Here is a 23,520-nt window from a genome sequence, read left to right as displayed (position 1 = left end):
TCAAAGGGAGTGAGGCTGTTACAGTATTTTTCCCCCATTTTTCTTTCTTTCCTTCTTCCATTTTTTTCCCTTTCCCTTTTTCTTTTCTTTTCTTTTTTTTTTTTAACAAACTGAAGTTTCAAAGCTTTTCCGTGGTCTACTTTATAAAACAAAGTTCATATCAAATTGTTCCAAGTATCTAGCGGACGGTGGGTCTTTATCATTCTAAATGGTGGGTTTTTTTTTTTTTTAAGATTTTATCATTTATTTGACAGAGATAGAGACAGCCAGCGAGAGAGGGAACACAAGCAGGGGGAGTGGGAGAGGAAGAAGCAGGCTCATAGTGGAGGAGCCTGATGTGGGGCTCGATCCCATAACGCCGGGATCACGCCCTGAGCCGAAGGCAGACGCTTAACCGCTGTGCCACCCAGGCGCCCCTGGGTTTTTTTTTTCTTTTGATTCTGATCAGTTGCTTATATCACTTCAGATATTTTGAGAAGGGAAGTGGACACTCCCTCCACAACACACACACACACACACACACACACACACACACACTCACACTCACACTCACAGAGAGAAGGGGAAGACATAAACCAGGCACCAGGTTTTGTGAAGTTTAACTTAGACTTCTGTGCCTCTAGGTCTTGCCACTTAGAAACTCCCTCCCAACATCAGTGAAAGGGCACCATGAATGAGAAAAAAAAAAAATCACCCGTAATTGACTTTTTCCAGCTAAAGCTGTTTGCATTGAACCTCACGAAATTCAGGACTGGAGTCTATGTGTATCCCCGTGTTTTCCTGTCAGGTTGTGAATTATAACGACTGAGCTTTATTATTTTTTGAAAGGACATAACAGTCTTTTAGGACCTATATGCAGTGAAATCGTCTCTCGTGCTGGGTTTCTCAGCCTCGGCACTATGGACATTTGGGGCCTGGGATGTCTTTGCTCTGGGGGACTGTCCTGGGTATGGTAAGTTGTTTAGCAGGATCTCTGGCCTTTACCAGATACCAGTAGCAACCCCTCCCCAGTTGTGACAACTAGAACGTCTCCAGGCATGGTCACCCATCCCCTGGGGGAAAAAAATTGCCCCCCATGCCTCCTGATTAAGGATCAGTGCTCTGAAGATGTGGGAGTTTGCATCCACTAGAATAGAAAGGATACAGATCCCTCTGTTTCAACAAGCAATACAGCGACGGGGAATTCTCCAGATAGGTATCTCACAGGTTCGGTGTTCAGATTGGTTTTCCAGAACAGTTTTGACCCAAACTCAGGAGTCTGGCACTATCTGCGCCTTGGCTTTTAGAGCTCCCTTCTAGAAACAGAAAGCAGAGTATTAGCTTACTGTCTTGAAGATGAAAACCTTCAGAAACTAACCAGAGGTCTCGGCCCTGGGCTGGGTGGCATTGATTCTCGAGGCATCATTTGTCTACAAAAGCTCGGTAAATCACCCCCGAAGTGACTTCAGTCAGTGTTTCCTTCGGCGGCCCCACCCCACAGAGACACAGCTGACCCACCCTGGCCCCAGCTCACTTGCCACAACTTTGCAAACAGAAACTCCTTTGACACCGTCTTGCCATTGGCTTCATGCTTTAAAGTAGCAAAAATAGCAATATGCCTTTATGTCCACACCTGACCCTTTACTATAACTCATTCAAAGGCAGATGATTTATCGTACACCTAATTAAATATGAGATTATATTTAATTAATTTAATGTCCACCTTGCCTGCAAAGTTCTAATCTCCGTCAGAGGACATGTCAGGTTAGAACATGTGAGAGTTCTTTGCTGCCGTCTCTGGTCTTCATTCCAGTGGCATACAGTAGGTGCTCAGTGTTTCAAATTAACTGACTAATTATTTAATTAGGGGGTTAGAAGCATCTTCAACCCCACCACCTTCCTCACCTTTCAATCTGGCAGTCCTGAAGAAAAGGGGGAAGTGGGAGCAACAGAATAGAGCCATACAGACCCCAGCCCCTCTCATCGTGTCCTCCCACCTGTCCCAGTGTCAGCCCTCAAAGAGTCAACATAGTTCACTCTCATTCACTTCTTTCATATGTTCATTTATTGCTATTATTTATTCCTACTACTTCACCATACTGTGCTAAAAGGGACACAAGCAAACCCCCACATAAATAAACCACTTAATAGACATAAATGAACAGTATATAGAATTCAGAATTGGGGTTGGATCACTTCCCCTGAAGTTGGATCCCTCCCCCTTCCCTCTCCCCTGCCCTCCCTCTTCCCTTCCCTCTCCCCGACCCAAATGTCCATCCCCATCAGCAAAGCGGCTGCCACGCTGTCTCTACATGATGCAGACCCGAGTAGACTCCACGGTCACAGCTGGAAGGAAAGACCTGTTTCCTCTGTGGGGTGGTGCAGAGCACATGAACGTTGTGACTTCATGCACAGGGAATCCAACAGAACAGAAAAGCGGCACCCCGTCCGCTGCAGACAGGTGGAAAGGAGGGGGAAATCAACATTGCCCCGCCCCAAAATCAACAAAAGAAAAAGTATTTTAAAGCTCCTACAAACAGTCATAGAGATTAAAATTAAATTAACCATGGAGACTCAAGAGTAAAAAGAGCTTTTAAAAGTCCTTAACTACGTGTCTCCTTCAAGCATGGAGAAGCCGGACGTTCTGTCTGCTTTGCTTTCTTGAGAGAAGGGGGCTATTTTTCAAAGCGGCGGCAACTTCACTCTGTCTCCATTGTCAGTGCATCTAGAGTTGAAGAAGCTTATTTTCTGCAAATGCCTTCAGCCCCAGTCATGTCTGCAGTCTATTTATGTTTGGCTAAAACAAACGGAATAAACAGTTGAGAGGATATCATTCATATCGTGACGGGAGGGAGAATATAGGGCCTACTTGACATCCTGCATATACAAATCATTGAATGTCTTTCTAACTGGCTACACTTGTAAATCAATCCGCGCACCCCTTCAGAAAGAATCCGCAGCAAAGTGATTTGACTTCAACTGGCAATGGATAAATTGGTTTATTGGAGAGCTGTTCTTTTTGGGTTATCTACAAAGTCAATACTGCTATGATAAGGGGGTCACCCCAAGAGTTGGCCCTGAAAGCCACTAACCCCTGAGGGTATTTAAGTACTGAGGTGAATGTCCAAGGAAGTCTCCAGAGGGGTTAGAAGCAAAGCAGAAGGCAGGATCCATGGTAGAAGGGACCATCAATGGGATTATCATGATATTAGCAACGATCTTGGCTTTGTCCTGAGTCATTCCACACGTATTTATCGAACACCTACTATGTGCCTGGCAGAAGTCCACTTTCCTGGCCTTGAGGAAATTCCCCGACCCGTAAGGGAAAGGATACTCAGCAGACTGTGGTCAGCAACCTTGTGGGGAAATGTACAGACATACGCACTGTTTGTGGCTCACCTCTCAGCCAAGGCACGGAAAGCTTGGCGATTTGGAAGGTCTCTTAAATTTTCCTAAGATTTTAAATTATGTGTGGTAAATCGCTGAGAATTGGTCCTAGAGGCCAAACAAACGAAGAAACAAAAATGATGGGGCCCCAGCCAATACAGAGCAACATCTCTGACTTTCCTCCCACAAAATGAAGACACCATTGGAACCGTCACTCTGTTGTTCTCCCCTGGAGCCTCACCTCCAGTAATTCATACATTCGGGTCTTTTTTCTGTTCAGCCATCTACCGTTTCTGGAGCCCACCATCTTTCAGGTTTTGGGAAAACAAGGGTATCCAGACCAGTTCCACGCAGCCTGCCATCAGGCTGAAAAGACAGAACAGTGACCACAGCAAGGACCCCATTTCCAGCTGGGGCTGTGTTTACCTAACCAAAAAACTCTACTGTTGAACATTGCTGCAAAAAAACTTAGATATGTCGCAGGGGAATCCAAATCGTTAAGTTAAAATTTTGGTGCTGTTCAAAGTACTGAATTGGTCGGAGACTCCATAGAATTATAATCACCATGGTCTGGGTACGTATTGAGCACTTTCTGGGTGCCCAGGCCTGTGCAGTGCTCTTTTCCCTTCTTGCTGCATTCCACAATGACAGTATTTCATCTGGGAGCTCATTCAGTACACTGCACTGCTCCTATTTTGCCCCACTAGGAAAGAAAAATGGTTACAATTAAACCGTGACACACTGCTCTCCTCCTGTCACTTAGAATTTCTATTTTATACTTACTGAAAGACTCTCTAAGACTTATTTTTAAATGATCTTTCTAATGTAACACTCTAATGTTTATATAAAAAGGAAAAGATAAGCAAAATAAATTGGTTAAGGCATTCCTGGAATAGCTTGCAACTGCCCCCGGCTGCCATTTTAAGATACCATTGATTGTAAGATGCACCCTAATTTCTGAGATGTTAAAATATAAAAGAAAGGCCTTGGAATCAATGAAATGCTATCTGTAAAGTGTATGCTATGCTCCAGGCTCTCTGAAAAAATGCTGAAGATAGAGCAATGCACGAGACACCAAGTCCCAGCCCTAATAGAGTCTCCGTGGCAAGGTTCAGAATTTAACAATTGCACGTATAATTGTTTGACTGCAGTTTTGATGGGAGCCACCAGAGAAGAATCCCATGAGACTGGATGAGTTGGGGGTGGGGGGATTCCTTTCTCAGCAGGGGACCACGAAAGTTCCTCCAAGGATCTTGATGCTAAGACTGGAAAGTTGAATAGAGGGCAGGAAACAAAGGGCAGAAAGAGAACTGTGTCATTTCCTCATTAAAGCCTCCCAACAGCCATAGAGGCCTGGTGCTATAATCATGCCCATTGTACAGATGAGGAAGCTGAGACTTGCAACACTTATGTGACTTGCCCAAGAACACACAGCTAGGAAGTCTGGTAGAGCTGGGATCTTCCCCACCTCGAACAACACACTGATCCATTCGTTCCCCTGGGCAGACTCCATTCTTGCCTCCTGACAGAGAGAGAGTGAGGAACTTCCAGCCAGACGGAGACCCTCCAGTGTAAATCCAGACATTACCAAATCATGATCGAGGCTGACAAAGAAAGAAGAGCGTCCATCCGGGAATCCCTGCATCCTGAAACCAGGGATCACAGTGTCACAGGACCAGAGATACAGAAAGGTGCGAGAAAAGAATACGCTTTGGAATTTTCTTCCAAGCAACTAAAAAGTTTTTAAATGCCTGGCTTAAATAACTTTAGGAAATAGATTCACTAACCCTGGTTGCATGTCACTAGCAGCCCAGAGCCTGTGCAGCTATAAACCTATTAGGCATGGACCCCTGAAGTATTTTTCTGATTAAGAGGCACCTCTAACTTTACGGTAGGCATTTCTGTGTGTCTGCTCCTGAATTTACTCCTGCATATAGAACCAGATTGCATTTTAAAAAGGCTAGCATGCTGGGAAGGCTGCAAAGCAAGACCAGTTTCCCGGGAGCCACTGTTTCTCAGAGAATAGGAAGTCAGTGCAAACCCATGGTAATCCAGAAAGGTCCTGGCGAGTGATAACGTTCATTCACTTTACACAGTTAAAAACGCACAAAGTTCTTTAAATATCCACGGAGCCATTTAGTGAATATTTATTGAGCACCTACTATGTGCCACGCACTGCTCTAGGTGCTTACGTGGCAGCGTCCGACCACCCAGACAAAGGTCCCTGCTCTTACGGAGCTACGGCCTAACAAAGAAAGATCACGATGAACAATCGACGTCATGGACAAGTCCATTCGGTGCTAAGTTCAAATATGGCGCACGTGCTACGGAAATAGAGACAGTACAACAGGATGAAGAAATCAATGGGCACTCCTGAGAGAGTCGGGATACGAGCTGCAATTTTAAACAGGGTGATCAGAGGGAGAGTCATTAGGAAATTACACGTCAGCCAAGATTTAAAGAAGGTGGAGGGAAAGCATGGAGGGAACAGCCAATGCAAAAGCCGAAGATGGGAGTGTTCCTGGTTTGCTTGAGAACCTGAGGCAAAGAGGCCAGTGTGACTGGAGCAGGAGACAGAGGGAGAGAGGAAGGGGAGGGGGGTGGGTAGAGTCGAAGGGGAGAGCAGACATGCACACACATCTGAGGCCAAGGTGAGAGCCTCTGCTTTCGCTGTGAGTGAGACAGATTTCCCGGGGGGGGGGGGGTTAACATGGAAGTGACATAATCTGATGTATCTTTCATCTCGATTGCTAAGAATTTCCAGAAGTGAGTGTAGGTGGCAGAGATGGAATCAATTCCTCGAGGAGTCGAGGTAGCATGAGAGGAGAGGAGAGGAGATGGTGACCATTCTTCAGTTTCAGTCCCTGGGATGGTGCTTCCTTCTGTCTCCCTGTGGGATGACATGGGCCTTGGGGCTACGTGCTTGGTTGCTGTCCTGCTTCTTCCAGACTCTACTGGAGAACCAGCTGGATCGCTTCTGTTAGCCTCAAGTTCCTCACCTCTATAATAGAAGAAAAAATGCCTGCCCCACGGGAGTATTTCCAAAACAAAGAGCACTCAAAGAAGTAAAGGAGAAGCTCTCCCTGCATGCCTCCCCGAGAACAAGAGATGTCATGAGATGCTAATTCTGTGCTCTGGAAGATATTCAGATTAACCATCTTTATTTTAAGTTGGTTAGCTTGAGTAATTAATTTAACGTTAAGGTTTTATTGGTAAGGCGCCCAGGATTTTAGCTACGGAGTTAGTTGAACATGAAAGGTCTTTAAGGATGAAAGATAAAATAATGTCTGTTCTGTTGCAACTCATATTTCTATAAAGCGGATTAACTCATTCTTGATTGGCAAATTGGTCAATGACATGAATATAATGAGGACGTCACATCGATTCACCTGTGATTTTTTTTCCGACACAATATTGTTCAGCACCGCTAAGTAACAGCAACCAAATATAAAGTTGAATGCAGGAAGCCACAAAAGAGGCAGTCAGTTCATAGACGGCCCATCGACTTCCTGCTCAGATGGTCAGCCTTGAAAGTCGAATTGTCACCTCTCCCTGACCTTTCTCACTTGACCTACCCATAACCCCACAATCTCTCCACCCCCACCCCGAGTCCTTTCTGCCCAACTGTCACCCCTTCTGTAGTTACAAGGCAAAGTCCTTCATTTGCTATCACATTCCTTTATTTTTAATGAATTTAACAAGTGTTTTTAACGGGACCAGTATTTGTATTGCGTTTGCTCTGAGTTCTGCTCTGGAACCCTACTTGCTCTGTTTTGAAGTGGTCTGCCCTCACCTGATTTCCCCACCCAAACACTATAATATTAATGCAGGCTTCTGCAAAATGCAACGTCTGCCCTGATACACACACACACACCTGCCCCACATACACCAGAGCAGAGCAGGGCACAGCTGAGGACTGAATGCACGGCCACGAGCGCACATTGGCTCCGGAGCCTCGTAAGCTCGCTCCAGAGCCCGAGTCCCCCAACCTCTGGGTTGTTCTACTCCTCAGAGCTTAAATTCCTCCATCTTTAGAAATGAAATTACTAATATCACCCCCACCACGGCAGCGTTGGGAAGCTAAAGTAAGATAACTGTAAGGCACGTCCTAAGTGGAGGCCATTAGACTATCGTACTGAAAGAAGCCATTCTTAAGCAAACAGGGTTCTCATGAAACGGTATGGAGTAAGTTGTCTTCACAGCAAAATAAGGTCAGATGGAGGTCCCCAAATGCATGCCTCTAGCTGATTGCAGCAGAACTCGTTTCGTGTGCTTGGATCCCATCCTAACTCTGAATCACACACAGCCGAGTGATGGGAGAACCCTCCAACCCAAGTGAGAAGAACCTTGCCCTCTGGCCTTGCCTCCCTACATCTGGACAACTGGCTCAAACCCAGTTGATTTGTGCAAGATCATATCGAGCCCACAAATATGCCTGTGTGTCTGTGTGTGTGTGTGTGTGTGCCCACATGTTTGGGTTCCATTCCTCTACATATGAAAAATACAGCAGAGGAAAAGATAATGCTCCCACGGCTGGAAAAGATGAGATCATTTGTAAGTGGCTTGTTAAAGCGCACATCATTTTCCTGATCAGCGGTAGCGAGACTGCATCTTTAAGAGCTGATGCGATTTATCATGTTATTATATATTTAGGGGCTTTTTGAAAATGCTGTTATTTACTCAACCGACTGTGTATATAGACTATTTAAAGCAGATTTTTGACCCAGTAGACTGTACCAGCCCCATCTATCGTCTCAATGAGCATGTGGGGACTCTTAAATATGCAGATTATTGACACAATAGGCTATGCGTGCTGGAAACATACTCTAGGCGGGTACGTTCAAGTCATGGGGGGATGATATGTTTCTAAAAAGCATTTTCAAGGCAGACCCATACCTACAGCCAGACTCTATGGAAAAATGTACATCCGGATGGAGGGGAGTCTGGCTTTGGAGGGAAGTTTCTGATTTCCAGAAATAAGGTGTTATTATTAGCATTGTTTATGGTCCGCCCATTTAGACCACCCTCTACTGAATGCTAAGCAGTGGCACCAAGAACGTGAGCTCGTTTTATTCTGACACGCAACGAAGTCATTTTGTTAGAGTTAGAACAAATCCATCCTTTTACTCGAAGTGTGTATTGAGCACCGAGTGTTAGCCAGTGGTGTCTTCCGTCGTGAGCCACAAATATAATCTCTGGCTAACTTGAGTCAAGACAAGCAGTGTGTTGGAAGGAGCATGGAACAGATCACTGAAAGAGAAGAAGCCAGTGTGCCCCGAAGGTCAAGGACACAGAAGCAAAGGATGACCCCTCTCTGATGTTCTTGTCGAGGTGTATCCACTCCAACCATTTTCTGTGCTTGAGTCGTGAGCTCGGAATTGGAATTCTAGGGGCGCCTGGGCGGCTCGGTCGGTTGAGCGTCCAACTCTTGATTTCGGCTCAGGTCGTGATCTCAGGCTCATGGGATTAAGCTCCCCCATCGGGCTCCACCCTCAGTGGGGATTTTGCTTCTCTCCCTCTCTCTGTTCCTCCCTCCGCTCATGCTCTCGTTCTAAAATAAATCAATAAATGGATTTAAAGAAATAATAATTTGAGTTCTATGGAGCAACAGTCTGATTGGCCAGACTGCAATAGGGGGCCCATACTAAAAATAAATAATAAAATGGAAAGAAAAGAGAAAATTCTTTTGTTTTTGTTCTACCTCCCTGCTCTTTAAACAAAATACCAAACATAAAGACACATGCACAATCCGGATTGTTCTTACTGGAAAATAGTCCAGATTCATGGGAGTCCCATTAAATTAATCTCCCAAAGACCAAAATCTATGTCCTGCTGGCTCCTTCCCAATGTGCCTGGAAGGGAGCTGATTTTTTTTTAAGATTTTATTTATTTATTTGAGAGAGAGAGAGCACTTGCACAAGCGAGGGGAAGGGCAGAGGGAGAGAGAGAAGCAGGCTCCTCGCTGAGCAGGGAGCCCAACTCGGGGCTCAATTCCAGGACCAGGGGATCATGACCTGAGCCAATGGCAGATGCTTAACTGACTGAGCCACCCAGGCACCCCAGGAAGGGAGCAGATTTATACAGCCCAGCTCCGACAGTGTTATCACTACAGCAGTCCCACAGTTTATCTTATGCCTTAAAAAAATAAAATCAGTTGCATTACCTATTTTAACATGGCAGATGTTTTCAATTAAAAGGGGTGATGATTTCAGTTATTAACTCACCCAAATTGCAAAAGCAGAGAGACAATGGGTGGGGGCAGAACACCCCCACCAAAGTGACCCACGGTGGGGGGTAGAGGGTGTTTTGGCAAAAGCAGACAATAGTCACCTCAAGAACTGTGACTGTCACTGGGGATGCAGGAATGAATTCATGGAGCTCGTGTTCAAATCGGAGAGAAAGACTTCCAATGCAGAGTCCCTCAGTCTTGACAGTACTGACATTTGGGCCAGATCGTTCTTTGTTGGGGGGGGGCTGTTCTGTGTATTATAGGATGCTTAGCAGTATCTCTGGCCTCCACCCACTAGATGCCAGCATCATACCCACTCCACCTCCTCAGTTTTGACAACCGAAATACCTCCAGACATTGCCAAATGTCCCTAGGGGGCAAAATCACCCCCAGCTGAGTCATCAAGAATGTGTTAGGTATCACCAGGAAGAGTGGTGGGAGCCCACGTGTGTCTCTAATTCAGTGTGCACTTGGGAGCTGGGACCCTCCTTGGGTAAACATTGTCTCTGCTACTCTGTTTAAGCAATATTCTGAAGTACTATGTACAAGACCGTATGTAATGTCAAGACAAAATAGGCAAGGAAAGAGAAGAACATTTGTGGAGTCCTTATTGTGTGCCTAAAACTCCCAGGGCCAGTATGTGAGGATAAACACCAATAACCTCCTTGCTTTTAAAGAGTTTAACCATCTTGGAGGTGAGATCAAGAATCACAATTTGATTTGTCCAGTAGGAGATGTGGGTAAAGTCCTACGGATCCACAGAGAAAGGGAGATTGTACTCTGGGAGCTTGGATAAAGAGCTCAGGGCAGAGAAGACATGAAAGGTGGGTTCAGAATTCAAAACAGTCACTGTGTAACTAATAATGGGTTAGGTGCTTGACTAGGAACACAAATCCCAACTTTTAGAGTATTGACCTTCTTATCATCACGGATAATTAATGGACCAAATAGTAAAAGGGGATTACCTTATACTTTGTCAAACCAAAAAAAAAAAAAAAAGGTCCTAATTGTTGAGGGCAAAACAATATACGTACCAACAAATAAAACAATTTTAGTACGTAGCAAGGCTAATGTCCATGTATTGATAAAAATGTATCTAATTTATAAAGTAATAGCTACCGGAAAACTATGAAAAGTACACAGATTAAGAGCTTTATCAGGAAGCTCTTAGTGGCAAGCAACTCCCCCCAAACTATCTTAAGCAGTAAAGAGGATTATTTGCTCATGAAGTTTCAACAAGTTTTCTGGTGGAGTCTGATCAAGGTTCTAGCTCCAATTTGCTGTAATTTTTTGGCTCTAGGCTCTGGCGTGTTAGCTTAGTCCTTAGACTAACTTCCCTCAAGGTAGTGAAATTGCTACTACAGTTTATACGATTATATATTCATGTATAAGAATGAGAAGAAGGAAAGGGAGAGACCTTTACTTTCTTAACCATTAAGTCAGACTGAGAGTGTTGATCCCCAGCTGGCTTAGGTTAGGCTGAAAACACCTAAATGAGCCGCTATTGCAATGGGATTAGGTTACACCCACCCAGACCTGGGTGGCGCCAATCTCGCCCCCACGTAATAGATTGGGGAGCAACCACGTTGTTTACTATAATGTATCTGGGAACGCAGATGATTTTTCAGCATTGCCCAAGAATTAGCAAAATTCATTTTGCAACATCTACACGTAACAAAAAATTGACAACATCTGGAAAGACCACCAGTGTCCTCTTTGAAACTCTAAGGTGTACCTGCTAGTTTGCCTGTTATCTCCCAAGAGTCATTGAAAGGTGTTAGAGACTACCAACAAGACGCTTGTCCAGTGGTCCAGCCCGTGCTTCACCATCCTTCTCCAGCTCAGAAAGTTCTGATTCTTTTTCTTGTAATTTCTCCAGGAAAAGAAAAACTACCTTTGACCCCTAAAAGCGCACTAACCAATTAGCTGAACACTGCCTTTTTTGTTGTTGTTACGGGAAAAAAAAATACAGATACTATTATTTTTTAGGAGAATTCCACTTTCATGAGAGTGGTTCAGGAGCCGGCTGAGAAGCAACGTCAGAAGATTTACTAAGTAGAGGAAAATACATGAAACAGAGAAAAGGGCCAGAACGAATACCAAAGACAAGATAGTGGCTGTATTATGAGCCGTCTCTCCGTGCCCACCATTGGAGGATATTAGCTCACCAGATAGTGACCTCTCTCACTGCCCTCTCCTGGGACAATGGCTAATTTGGTATTACTTAGGGTGTGCTGTCATAGTAACCTCAAGACTTGTCCTATTTACCTATCTCTTTTATAGGCAGAGTGAAGAAAGGTGACAAGTCTTGAAAAGGCCATCTTAAACCAACCCTCACCTAAAATCGAAGGGTCAGAAAACCCGAGAGAATTTTCTATTAGATTACTCAAACTGTCGATTCAGGAAGATCGCAGACCTCTGTATCTTCCAGAATTTGGGTCATTTCCAAGAACTGCTCCATCCAACTGTCCAGTGGGGATTTGGCCCCAGATCAGACTTGCTGTTTTATATAAGTTGCCTCATTTAAAAGCTAACCTAGTTCATTAAGAACTGAAATAGGTCAGGATTTATTTGACGGAGTTACCGGAGTTATTTAGAAATGCTAATCCCTTTCATCATTAACTTGTTTGTTTGTTTGTTTCTTGTAGTATAAAAATACTCAATCTGATAAGGGGATTTAAATGAATCCAGAAGGAATTGATTGAAAATAATGCTAAGAACATGATGGGTTTTTTTTTTTCAGCCAACACTTGAAAGAATAAATACTAAAATCCTGAGAAATCCAGCCCCATAGTGTTGCTCTTTGTGGCTAGGTCTTTGTTCTTGTAATAATGAAAGGGGGCATATATGGAGTACTTACTAGTACCGGGCATTCTGAATTCTTTCCAATTATCTCAAATCTCATAGTCATCTTTGAGGCAGGTACTATTATTGCCTCCAATTTATAGATGAAGAGGGTGAGACCCACAGAGGTGGTTAGTTTGCTCAAGACGACAATGTCAGATGGGGCAAAGGCAGGATTTGAACCCGGGCAGCCTTGCTGTAGACATTGTGCTCTTCAATTCCATGTCGTAATAGCCGTGAAGGGGATGCCCCCACTTTGCTTTCCGATTCTTCTTAATGGCACTGAGCGTTCTCCTCCAGGCAGCCCCTTGTTTCACTGACAACTGGACACAGGACGAGTATCCCCTTTCCTCATCACCAGTTTCTGAAGCTGCAGCTGACCTTGACTTTGCAGCATTTTCAACTATTGACTTTTGGGACTAAATACTTCTTTGTTCTAGGGGACTGTCGTGTGTCTTGTAGGGTGTTTAACAGTGTCCCCTGGCCTCTCTATTCACTAGTTGTCAGTAGAACCTCTTCTCCAGTTGTAACAACCAAAGATGTCTCGAGACATAGCCAAACGTCCCTTTGGGGACAAACATGCCCTAGGTTGAGAACCCCTGAGTTAGAGTCTGATAATGAGTCGGTTGGCTCTTGGGGCCACATGTTCTTCTACAGAAACCAGCCCCCAGGAAATGATCTGATAAACTCATTCACCCTGAAGTGCCAAGGTGAGATAAGAGTCTTTATATTTTTATAGGGGATCAGTTCTTGGTGTGCCTCATGCCTGATCAACAAGAGTCTAATTGTAGGGTTTGAGGCAAGAAGTAGAGTGTGAAAGGTTTCAGAGTTGAGGAGGAAAAGGTCTTTTCAGTGCCCCTGAATCCACACCCCCATCTGTCCCTGACTTCCTCTGCCTCCCAGGAGGACCAGCCCACCCTGTGTGGGATCTCAATCATCCAAAGGGATATCCTGTTAAAATGTCTTTTTGTTGTTCTCTATGGCTTGAAAGTGGGTTAGAACCAATGAGTAAAATCTAAGTTTGTCAGCTAGAGAAAACTGTCCTTTCCTGACACAATTGCTCACTCATTCATTTCTCAACCCAGCCATTCATTCGTTTCTTCCTATATTCAACAAATGTTTGAACAAGTTGGGCCATGGATAGCAATGGAAAACAGTGGTGAACAAGATAGGCTCCACCTGTCCTTGGGAGACTTACAGTCCCATTGGGAAGTCAAACAACCAAGTGAATAGGAGAATAAAATAGTTGCAAGTTGAGATAAAAACTGTACAAGAAAAAGTGAGGGGCTGAGATAGAAAACAACTTTGGCCATTGGGAATTTGGAGGGACTGAGTGGTGGTTACAGTGATCAGGGATTACACCTCTGAAGACAGGCCTTGGAGCTGACACCAAAAGACTGAGAAAGAATTAGACATGAGAAAAGGGGGAGACCTTCCTTGTACGAGAAGCAGAATTCCAAAGGTCTTAGAGGAGCAAAGAATTTGGTGAGTTCGGGAATAGGTGGGAGAAGTTTGGCTTTAGATGTCAGCAAGGGAACATGGATAGGAGGGATTGTGAAATGGAAAGAGGACAGGTCAGAGCCTGCAGGCTGCATTAGGGAGCGTGAACCCAAGAGCCAAGGAGAGCTCTTTAGAGGGGTTACGCAGAAGAAGCTGGGTCTCCAGTTAGCAGGTCCCGGTCGCTGCCACACAGGTTGATGAGCTGTAGGACAGCAAGACTGGCCATCCATTGAGGAGACTGCCACATCTACCAGAGAAGAACTAATGGCAGCCTGAACCGAGGCAGTGGCGTGGAGGTCGATGACAGCGTGCAGAGTTTAGATTTATTTTGGAAATAGAATTGACATGCCTGGCTGACAAATTAGATAGAGACAGTGAGGGGAAAAAGAAGAATCCAGCATCGATTGTAGAGCTCGACAGATCCAAATTCAAGTCCCAATTCAGCTCTGTGACTCTGGAGATGTAATTAACATTCTCAGCAATTCAATGTCCTCATCTGTTAAGACGGAATTGGAAAGACATATAGTGTTGTGGGGATCAAATAACGTAACACTATAAAAAATTAACCCAGTGGCTCTTACTTGTACATTTGCTCTCAATAGATGTTAGCTATTAGTATTTCTTTTTTAATAGAGAATAAGCTACCTCAAAGCTGGGAGTTGTCTATTACTGAAGACGTTCAAATATATGTTGAGCGGTTACTTGACTAAAGTGCGAATAAAATGATGAAAGCACATCATGAAAGCTTGAACTAAAAGCTCTCCCCAGTCCTTAGATTTGATCCAATTGTATCATGGTGGAGACCTGGCTCAACTCCTAGGGGGAAGGGTGGCAAAGAATGGCGATTCTCATAGCCAGACTGGTCGTAACGATCATGACCATTGGTGGGGAAGACGACACAAAGAAGAGTGGGAAGGTCCAATGTTTAAGCCATTAATTGTAGAACTGAAAACGCCAGGGCAAGGAAATCCTTCCCTGGCTAAAGCATGATTGGCCATAAGATATGGAAGGTCTTTCCACCTCAGACTTCTGTGATTCTAGAGACAGCAAAGACTCTTCACCGGGAAAGCAAAGGCCAGATCGCTTTCTGTCAGTGCCAATTTAGCTTCTCTGAGGGAACAGTGAGCTTTTCTTTCTCTGTCTCTCTTTCTTTCTCTCTCTCTCTTTCTTAATGGGAAGTGGTCACAGCCATGAACTTAGCAAAAGAAGCAAGTTAAAATTTCTTGGCTAATGCAGTTAGACGTCTTCGAGAAAAGGCAATGAGAAGTGGTCATTATCCATTATCTGCATGATATATTTCAGAGAAAGAAGCAGCATTTGAAAAAAAAGAAAGAAAGAAAGAAAGAAAGAAAGAAAGAAAGAAAGAAAGAAAGAAAGAAAGAAAGAAAGAAAGAAAGAAAAAGAAAAAAGAAAAAGAAAAGAAAGAATGAAAAGACATTTGACTTCAGGCCAGGCTAGAAGGGAACAAAATCGCCTTCTTACTCCATGGGACGGCTGAGCTGATGTTATTTCAAGTAAGATGGGAATATATGTCTGAAAAAATACAGAAGGTGCCTCAGCTTCATAAACTTTCTAAAGGTCTTTCTGGACAATGATTCACTGTCCCTTTTCTTGGGGGTGGGGAGAAGCCCTCCAAACTCCAGTCTTGGAAAGAACTATATACGTGAGTGTGTTTCTATCTCCCTATGTGAGGGAAACGTGTAGAAAATCAGGATGCACATTTTGCTGAAAACGGTTGCTACCGCTTAAAAAGTCAAAGCCTAAAAATCTTTATTTCCTAGGAAAGCCTCAGTCCTATTGTGTAGTTTCTTTGTCCCTATTTCGTTTCTTTTTGTTTTATCCCCTGCTCCTGATTTATGACTCTCTTGGCGTGAAGATAATATAAGCATAATGACTTCTAAACAGGAACCACCGGAAAGCTGATGAACTAGCCCCTTTTGAACCCTCCTCCACGAATATTTTCTCCTTCTGCTTTTTAAAATTGTCACCAGGACATTTCCCAGTGAGACTATACTCTGGCCTGATATTGGAGGTAGCTAAATGCAGAGCGTTTTTCTAGACCTTCTGCTTTGAGCATTAGTCATTTCTCTCAGTGCAAAGCCCAAGGCCTCCAACATAGACCTTTCCCCTCAGATGGTGGGTTGCTTTATTTCTTGAGGACCGCAGACAAGATCATTATGGGTAATGACGTAATAACTTGCTATTCGATGTTTGCACACCACTCCTGCAGAATTTCCCAGCACACATACCAGTGGCTCCTTGTAAGAATGATTTAATGTTAAGTAACAAACCCCAAGCTGGAGGAAGCTCTTTTCTTATGCATGACACATACAAAGCTGGTTCACATCTAATGCAAATATCATCCAAAAGCTGTTGGCTTAGAATAGGACTTAGGGATAAAAAGATGCCAAAGTCAACTGATGTCAGCCGTCTGGGGGTTCAGGTGGGAGGTCAGGATGTGCGGTGTTTATAAAACGCCTAGGACAGGCCTGGGAAGTTGGGAGGTTGTCCTACAGCCGTGATGGTTTACATACTTCATCGTATTTGATACTCCTCTCTTTCCTATGAAGTTGATACTGCAGTTATTCCCATTTCATAGATGAGGAAGCTGAGCCTTAGACAGTTTAGGCAACTTTCCCAAGATCGCATGAAGCAGTAAGTGGCAGATTTGAATGGAGACCTGCCTGATGCCATGGCCCACGGGCCATCCTATTTCTTCATTAACTGGTCAGTCCTTGAATCAGTGACTTTCATTTTCTTCTTGCTCCATGCTTCCCAGTGTAAACTGGGAGCAGGGGTCTAAGCCCCAGGCATTTCATCTTTTGGCCCTTGGAGAGGAAAGGGGCTGGCCCTCCCAAAGATGCCTTGTCTTTTCACAAAGCTGGTACCCACCTAGCATAGGAACACAGGCAGAGAGAAGCTGATTGCTAACTATCTTGCTACTAATTAACAGTTTTGCAGCTCACGGCAGGGCTTCTCAAACTTGCTTGCACGGAGGAATCCCCTAGGGATCTTGTGAAATGCTTCCTCCCAGGTCGGCCCGGGCTGGGGTCGAGAATCTGCATTTCTAACACGTTCCCAGGTGACGCTGCTGCCACTCCAAGGACCAACCTTGGCACCGCGAGGGTTTACCATCCACTTTCTGTGTCCCGACAGAGCCCTGTGAGGAGGGCAGGCTTAGGACGGTCACCCCGATTCCACTTGATAAGGAATCAAGGTCGAAGAGCTGGTATATAAAAGCACCAGGAGAGCGTGCTCGATCTTCACAGTCTTGACCTCCCCTGGTTGCCTGGGTTCAGAGGGTGCAAACGGATGGGTCCCAGACGTATTTGGTTTCATCTGCAAGCCTTGGCCAAACACAATAAGTGGCAGCCCTAAGACCCCCATGGCTAGTCCCGCACGCTTTCACTGGGATGGAAATTTTCCACTGCCCGCAGCTCCTCTGCGTCTCTATCTTCGATGAGTGCCAGCACCACTCACCTTTGCAATGGAGGATTCTTTTTCTTCCATCTGGCCTCCTTGGCCCACTTCAGTTACCTGGCCACCTCCAGCCATGCCTGACCTTTCCACGACCTCGCTCTCCCCAATCCCGCGGCGTCTGATTTCTCTCCATAACTCACCCCTCTCCTTCTCCTCGGCCTTTGGAGAACCGCTGTGACGGGCGTTCCCGTGAAACTTGACTCAAGCATCTCGTCTGTGGTCGCTGCAGAATAAATATTTCTTGATTAAATGAATAAACAGACGAACCACAAGGGATGACAGTGTCCACTTCCCCTGACGTAAACGCGCTTCGTCCTTTTTTCTGCTGGGGACCAAGAGGTGAAGGAAGACACAGAGAATGATTAGAAAACAGCTTTATGGTGCGAAGTGCTCTGAAGGGGGCTCAGGAAAGTGCCCACCACAAGAGGACGTTAACTAAATGGACGGTTTCTGCTTCATGCAGCCCCCACCTGCGATGCACCCCGTTGTACAAGTAAAATGTTCCCATTGACCAGATGGTCTATAGGAAATAATAAAAGCCATGCGTTGTCCTTGATGACCTTCAGAAAGCTCGTGGTCCATCTCTAGAGAGCACTTACAGGCTCAGGAGAGGCCCCCACCCCCGCCCCCACCGCTGCACCCAGCCCCTCTCCAACATTCTTTAAATAAGGATGTCTCTTTGTTCGGTGCCGACCTTCAGATAGAGGGAACAGGCCTTTCTCTCTGGACCTGTGTGTACAAGTCACCCTTAGGGGACTGAGTTGTGTGCGGTGCGGCAGGAATAAAAATCCATAAGCTGTGAATTTTACTTTTCCCGTTGAAAATTGTCCTGTTTAGAAAGGTGTGTGAGCTTAGATGATTTTTCCCCAGTCTGCAGGGAGATGGAGCCTGGGCCCGGGGTACCCAGATTCTCAGAGAGTGAGGTCTGTGCACCTGAACGGTGTCAGGGATCCCCACAGCCCTCCGGCCCACCACCTGCTAAAGCAAGAGCTTCAGGTCCCCCAGCACGGCACTCCACAGGGCCCTCGCTCCGGGCCTGGCCACCATGGGAAGTCGCTCCGTCTCCTTGAACTAAATCCTCTTATCTCTTTACTCAGCCTGCCAACAAGAGTGCCAATTAGTGCCAATAATAATATACATATTAATGGATTTCTAGACCACAGTCACCAAAACACTAGAGATTCATGACAAGGAGGCCTTCCTCTGTGTCATCACGTAGCATACCTACTGGGTACGTGGCGAGAAATTCTTGCGATCCCTTCCTTGACGTCTGCCCTGCGCGCTCTGGAATCTTCATGTGATTTTAAACTGTCATTTAGTGGGGTAGATTGGTGAAAATGATCCTGTCACCCCTGGATATGTTTTCAAATGAGGTCTTGGTTGAGTTCTGGTTTAGTTTTTGAAAATCAGCCTTCTTGAGTTTTATATTCTTCTCGGGTTATAACTGTCCCACCTCTACTTTAAAAACTGTCAGTGTTTTTACGGTAAACACTTGATGGTGGATTTTCAAGGCAACTGTAAAAATGTGTGCCTAGCAAAAAATCTGTTATCTAACATCATGCAACCCATGAATTATTTTGCACAATTTCATTTAAGTCATTCTGAAGAGACATTCTTGGAACAATTGAAGTGGTAACTTAAAATTGTTTTTCTTTTGTTGGTTTTTTTTTAACCTTTGATAGAAGAGGAAATTTCTAATATTTAAGGGTTTACTTCTGAATTTTAGCCATACATGAATAGGGTAGAAAGTTCGCAGCATGTAAAATATATTCCTCCAGTGACATCTCTTTGTAAAGTCAAGAATTCAGGAGAAGACCACCCTAATACTCGTGGAACCCGTATCGTGGAACAGCTAATGTACTATATTTGTGACAAAATTAGTCCATACGTTCCAAGTTCCCACGTGTGAGTCTTTTTTGAATCCAAGTGGGCTCACGTTAAGAGTGCATTTTCTGATGCTTTGCAGTCTTGATGCTTATTTTCAGTCTTCCTACTTAAAAGTTTAAATTCACAGCTCAGGGATTTCTGGCAACAGGAACGTTGGTGGCTGTGTTGGTCTGAAAAGATGATTTATGGGGATGTTCTGGTTTTATCATTGAGAAGAGCCGGTCAGGATGGTTGTAATTCACACCTGATCTATATTGCAGGGGAGGGGAGGGAGCGTTGCCCATCACAGGGGCCAATTGCACTGTCGAGAAATGGAGGCGGAGGTCGCAACTGGAATAATCCCTTTGCATTGTATGATCTATTCATTCATCCGCTCAGATATTTTGTGGACACTCTTCTGTGCCAGGGTGCAGCCTGAGCGCTGGGAGAAGCAAGGTCTCCATCTTCGTGGGGGCAAACATTTCATCTTTGCATTTAGTGGGAGGAGACAATCAATCAGTGGGAAAACAAGATGATTTCAGAGTCGGGTAGGTGCTACGGGGATCTCAGTAAGTAGGTGCATGCACTCTGGAGTAATGCAGAGAAGGGGAGACTGGTCAGGACAGGCTTCTCCAAAAGGGCCCTGTGAGCACAGACCTGAAGAATGCAAAGGAATCACCATGTGAAGGTCCGAAGGAAGAACTTTCCAAGCAGAGAGGTGTGCAGCCGCAAAGAACCACGTTAGGGCAGGGATTGGCAGGTTCAGGAAGGAGCCAGTAGGCTGTCATGCCTCAGGCGTGGAGAGCAGGGTGAGGGCATGAAAGTAATCGAACAGGGAGGAAAAGGCCAAGTCCTGCAAGCTCTATAGACCATGCTAAGGGTTTGGTTCTCACTTTTAGTGCAACATAAAGACACTGCAGGAATTAAAACAGAGCCATGTCACCACCCAATACCTTATTCTTTCAAGAAAGAATATTCTAGCCATTCTCTGAAAAACAACCTGGAGGAAATAGAAGCAGGAAGGCCCCTTCCTCACCCTAGTGAACACTAATGGCAGCACAGTCAGCGGGGTGGCCGTGGGGTGCAAGGGAAAAGGTCCCTCGAGTCGATCACTTGAGCCCAGAGAGGGTTCACTTAGGAACAGCCGTCCTGGGGATGCGCGAGCTTCGTGTGGCCAGAATCCGGCAGCGGCAAGGGACGAGATTAGACATTAAGGTTGGGAAGGGAGATGTGTGCCGCCTCGGCGTTTGATCTTGAACCTGAGATCCACAAGGAGGTTCTCCAGAGAACAGTTCCTTCGGTTGTGCCTTGGCACAATTGTGGTCGTTTTCTTTCGTTAAATAAGTATTCATAAGACTAAACTTGCCACTCATCCACTTTACCAAGATTTACACATGATGCAATCTTATTAAACAAATCATCGGTAGAGAGAGAGACAGATACTCATTACGCACCCCGATCACCCACATTCTGGCTGTCTTTCCTCTCGCGTCAGCTGCCGGTGGCAAACAAAATCACTTAAGTCAAGGGAACGGCTTTAAATGTATAATATTAAAATGTGTTTTTTAAAAACTCCTTGGAACCCTCAGCCATCGTTAAAATACACTCACTTTGACGGATGCTTTGGCACTTTTTTTTATGAAGCTTTTCAATGCGTTACCTTATCGGGTGCTTGAGATGTAGTCTGTTCTGCGGAAGAAAACAGACAAAAAGGGTCTCTCAGCATGAGTTACTCTTCTGTAAAGGTTATAGTAAACATGTCAATGCCTAATTAAGCAGAAAATTTTATCTGTATTGTGGGGGAGGCGTTTGCTGTCTCTGACTTTTCTTCTGGGGAATCCATTTAGAAGGACAAAGTAGATTGTGGAGCTGAGCTGGTCCGGAAAGCTCGGCTTCCAAATGTCAGCAGGGAAAAAAAAAAAAAAAACACCTCTTTTCTCCTTGTGTGAAAATGACTATATTGGCTAGGCAGATTATGGGGGGGGGGTGCACACACTCGTGCACCCGTGTGCATACACACATGCATGCGTATTTTATACCACACACACACACACACACACACACACACACGATAACATGAATTGCTTCCAACCAGATGTCAGACCCTGTGCTAGGCACCACAAATCCTGAGACATGTAAAACCCGACCGTGCTCTAAACCCGTTGTGGTGATGGAAAGACCTCTGATTCCCTCCTGGATTTTTTTCACTGGCTCTGGATGTGTAGGTGTGTGTGTGTGTGTGTGTGTGTGTGTGTGTGTGTGTGTGTGTGTGGTGCTATGTTGCTGGGATCGTATTGCTCATGGATGTGGTAACTGTATGTCTTGGTTGGCCTGGAACAGCCTTGGCTAATGAGTGTTGTCCCTGTTTTTGAGCAATAAAGCCCTTTTAATTCTCAAAAGTGACCCTGTTTGATTGATAAAATTTGCTTGACTCTTTGGAGTATTTTGTTTGGCTCTGTAACAACTCATTTATTAATTTTATAACAGCCTTTCTCCTTGAGCTTAATGATATGACTAACATACCAAAAACTAATTTGCAAACATACAAATTAGTCCTGGAAAAAGAAAATGCAATGAGGATGAGGGGGGTGGTCTAATTTAGTCATCCAGTTATTTTAAATGGGGTTTTTCTTGCAAGAAGTGACCACTGATTAATGGTTGTTCAACTAGACTGAGAAGCTTTTGTTTCTTCAAATCAGTTTATGGAACTGGAGACCAGCAACACCAGTTTAATGAAAAATCCACTTGTCAGCTTGCTAGGAAAGCAAAAACACAACACCAGTAACAATACAATAACGAGTACAACCACCAAGCTAGTGCTAACATTTTGTCTTGTTTTATGGTATCATGCCTTTTAAAAAAAAAATTATTTATTTATTTGAGAGAGAGAGAGAGAGCACACGGGGGGGAGGGAGAGAGATAACCTCAAGCAGACTCCCCACTGAGCTTGGAGCCTGCCACAGGGCTCCATCTCACGACCCTGAGATCATGACCTGAGCCGAAACCAAGAGTCAGATGCTTAACCAACTAAGCCACCTAGGTGCCCTGTATCATGACTTTGAAATCATGGACTCTTGTCTCCAGCATTCCCATAATGCTCCCCTCCGAAGTGATTATCTATTTAGTGACGTTTCAATGAACTTCAACTTTTGGGTCTCCGCGAAGTTTTCTTATTGGTGAGGTTGGTCCCAGAGAGGGGAGTGGGTGGTGAGGACCATGGATGCTCTCATCAAACAGACCAGAGACACGTTGTGACTCCGCAGCCCTAGCTCTGTGGCCTTGGGCAAATGTCTTAGCCTTAGAGCCTCAGTTTTATCATAGTTCCTACTTGGTGCGGATAACCAGACAAAATGAAAGAAGGCATTTGCGGTGGTCAGCAGAGCTCCTAGGAGATAGTTTCTGCTCAAGAAATGGCCATCTTCAGCAGCCGCAGCAGGAACCTTTGGAGTTCCTGGCCGGAGCTGCCTTCTTCCCAACAAAACCCCCCTCTTCTAACTCCCTCTGCCTGCCTCGCAGGGCGGACCTCCATGCCTGAGCTCTCTTTTCCAAGCTTTCTTGCTGGTGAATGGAAACACCCGTGCTCCACCTTAGGGTTTCTCCCAAGGGCCCACCTGCATTAAGAGGGGAGAGAGAGGCTCACAAGGAAAGGAAGCATTGCACTGAGCTCATGCAAGCCTTGCAAATCCAAGACGGACTCTCCTTTGCTTTGGTACTTTAGTTACATTTTATCCACGTGGCTCTGAGAAGGCCAGGTGAAGGAAATGAACACATGGGCATCAATAGTCGCTTTCCCCATCTCTGTTGATGGATATTTGCCCATTAATTCCCTTTGCACCCGCTCTCTTCTGCCTTCATTTTCCCTATGCAATTACTGGTCCTAAATCCTCTCAGAGAAGGGAAAGCATGCATCTCCAATAGCATTTTGCATCTACAAATCAAACGTATAATTGGCATCTCCTGACGGGTACCCACAAATCACAAAGCATTTGAAATTACAGGCACAAGATCGAGAGGGCATTTTCAGCCTTGTCTGAAAAGGTCTTCATAAACCTGTTTGAGAATAATAAGATATACCCCAAATCTCCCATTCCAACACCATTTGCTATTATTTTAAAATCATTATGTTTGCCGAGCTTACATAATTTTTCAGCTATCAATGGAAGATTTTATTCGATACTCCATAATCTCTCTTCCTGCTGTGCGACTCTCTACAAATAAAAATGTTATAACAAAAA

The 23,520-nt window shown here is 44.8% G+C and overlaps 1 protein-coding gene across 3 annotated transcripts in view; it reads left to right on the top strand.

Annotated features, from left to right (window-relative positions):
* Window positions 1-23,520, top strand: part of TSHZ2 (teashirt zinc finger homeobox 2) — a 439,912-nt gene that overhangs the window by 231,528 nt on the left and 184,864 nt on the right. The window lies entirely within an intron of this gene.

The sequence above is a fragment of the Ursus americanus genome, chromosome 22 (genome assembly GCF_024610735.1).
Source record: "Ursus americanus isolate L20-20 chromosome 22, mUrsAme1.1.p, whole genome shotgun sequence".
NCBI lineage: Eukaryota > Metazoa > Chordata > Mammalia > Carnivora > Ursidae > Ursus > Ursus americanus.
Note: the sequence above shows the minus strand (reverse complement) of the source record. Positions and strands in the feature narration are given on the sequence as shown.